The following is a 3,261-nucleotide window of genomic DNA, read 5'->3' on the forward strand; positions in this document are numbered from 1 at the left end:
CTAGATTCTTCAGCACTTAGCAATTTTCACGGCAATCTCCAACCTTCCATTCTTAAGCAAAATTATGGAGAAATTGGTTTTCAAACAGCTAAATAATTTTTTTAAGTGCCAACAGCACAGAGACAGCCTTAGTTAAAGTGTAAATGATCTTAAAGCCAACACAGATGCCAAACAGCTCTCTGTCCTTGTACTCTTAGATTTAAATGCTGCATTCGACACTGTTGACCATGATGTCCTCCTGGACAGACTGGAGAGGCGGGTTTAGGATGTATTTAACCGGTCAAGAGTTTTTTTTGTCATCATTGGTGAACATACATACCACATGTGGCATTCCACAAGGCTCGATTTTGGGTCCGGGACTGTTCAGTTTATATATGTTACCCTTTGGCAGCGTTATCATAAACCACAGCATTGATTTTCACTGCTACGCAGACAATACACAACTTTGCATTTCTGTGTCACCAGAGGATTTTAGCTCCACGGATCAATTATTAGACTGTATTAGTGATTTAAATACTTGGATGGCTCACAACTTCTTTCAGTTAAATCAAGACAAGACAGAGGTACTTATTATTGGAGCCAAAGCACAGAGAGAATCTAGTCACACATTTGAATTCATGGGCAATAAAGACATAACACCAGGTTAAAAACCTAGGTGTTATTTTAGATTCTAAACTAAACTTTGAATCACACATTAGGAATGTGACCAAAATAGCTTTAGACCACCTGAGTAACATTGGCATGGTGCGGCCGTTTCTCACTCAGGCTGATACAGAGAGACTCATCCATGCTTTTATTACCAGCAGGCTTGACTACAGTAATGCCCTCCTGTCTGGTCTACCCAAGAAAGCCATTGGTCAACTGCAAAACTTACAGAATGCTGCAGCACGGCTACTGACCAAGACCAGACGGAGAGCACACATTACACCAGTTTTAATGTCTCTGCACTGGCTGCCTTTAAGTTTTTAAGAATACATTATAAGATTATTTTATTGGTTTTTAAATCAATCCACGATTGTGCACCCCAATACATATCAGACATGCGTTAAAGTTATGTACCCAGTAGGTCTCTCAGGTCCTCTGGCACTGGCCTTTTAACTATCCCAAAGCCTAGGACCACGAGGCAGGGAAAGGCAGTCTTTAGTTATTATGCCCCCAGCCTCTGGAATAGCCTGCCAGAGAACCTGAGGGGGGCTTGAATCAGTGGACATATTTAAAAGAGATCTTAAAACACATTTTGAGCTTTGCATTTCCTCAGGGTGCATTTTAGTTGTTCAGTTTGTGTCATTCTTTTGTTTTTTTACATTATGTTTGTTGTGTTGTAAATCTTTTATTTTGATTGTTTATACATTTTTTTCCTGTACAGCACATTGCGTTGCATTCCATGTCTGAAATGTGCTGTATAAATAACGCTTAATTTGATAAATCCAATAACATGGTGTGGTGACCATGTTTTTATGTATTTATTTAAGAAGAAATGAGAAATTATTTAAGAAAAGTGCAAGGGTGCAAATATATTTGGCCCAACTGTGGATGATTAGACTACCTTGTAATACTCACTGATTGACTTTGACACCTTCAGTAACTTCACTGGTGTGGAGTTATCAGCATCAGCAGTATGACGTCTATGAAGGTCCTTGACAATTACTATGCCATTGTATCAGTCTGCTTGTTTGCATAATGAAATATCTGGTGTTCAATGGCGAGGGTACATACTTACCACAAATTACTTGTTTGCTAAGTTCACCATATTGTACATTGCTCTCCTTTACTGTTTTTTTTGTATCGGCATCAGCACAGTATACATGATCCAAATTCTAGCTCCAAGACGGCGGCAATTTGAAAAAACAAAAAAGTAGATTGTGATGATTTTCTAGCGCATTGAACCATTCTTCTTCTTCTTCTGTGGATTTTATATGGTGGTTGGCAACCAACTTTAAAGTGCATTACCGCCACGGCCTATATCCTACCCAATAATCTCATCTCCCTAAGGAAACTAAATACATAATTAAATACTACATCCCCTGAAGATTTCCCCAGTAGTTCACTTAATCCTGGCTATGAAGGATTATTCACTTCATTCAACCCCATTACTCCTCAAATCGAATAACAATCGCTCCCTTTCCCTCACATATTTCTGGCACTGTAATAGAACATGTTCCACTGTCTCCATCTCCTCCTGACAATGATCACACCTCCCAGTCGGATGTTTCCTCACCAATTTCAATGTACTATTGAGCCTTGTGTGTCCCAGTCTCTTCGCTATTCATAAAATGTAATTGGAGGAACTGAATGCAGGTACCCAGCTAGGATTGCTAAACTGAAATCGACACACATATTTCATCTCACATTAAACATCATACCATTTTTGCATAGGACTCAAATTCAACCCAGTAATTTTATGGGATAAATACAACCTAAACATGCAACAAGAAATATGAATAAAGCAGCTAGAGAAAAACCTTTGCCTGATAAACCATCAGGTGATAGATTTCGCCATTAGCCATCTGAAATATAGCAGTTCAGATATTTAATCATATGAACTTGGTCTTTTACCAAATAGGGCTATCTTCTGTATACCCCCCTACCTTGTCACAACTCAACTGACTGGCTCAAATGCAGTAAGAATGATAGAATTCAACAAATTAACCTTTAACAAGGAACACCTGTTAATTGAAATGCATTCCAGGTGAGTACCTCATGAAGCTGGTTGAGAGAATGCCAAGAGGGTGCAAAGCTGTCATCAAGGCAAATGGTGGCTACTTTGAAGAATCACAAATATATTTTGATTTGCTTAACACTTTTTGTGTTATTTCATAGTTTTAATGTCTTCACTTTTATTCTACAATGCAGAAAATAGTACAAATAAAGAAAACCCTTGAATGAGAAGGCATGTCCAAACCTTTGACTGGTACTGTACATGGCACTGTACATTTGAACTGACTGTAATGGTTGTCTGGTGGTTGGTCCCATTTATGCTGGGAATTTCTGAATATCCACAGGAAAGTATTATTAAACAGACTTCAAAACGCTGGTAGTGCATTCAGATTTTATATCACCCATTTCTTAAACGGAACGAACCTGGGAGGGACCTACAGTGTAGCTGAATTTGTCGAATACAAACTCTCGTTTTAGTTGCAGAACGTTTTGTACCTGTTGTATTCGGCGCATGTGACAAATACAATTTGATTTGAGTAGGACATTCCAGTCACTTTTTTTACGAATATCAAATGTTTTCTATTGAAATTTGGCGCCATCTAC

Source organism: Salmo trutta, chromosome 15, assembly GCF_901001165.1.
Source record: "Salmo trutta chromosome 15, fSalTru1.1, whole genome shotgun sequence".
Taxonomy (NCBI): domain Eukaryota; kingdom Metazoa; phylum Chordata; class Actinopteri; order Salmoniformes; family Salmonidae; genus Salmo; species Salmo trutta.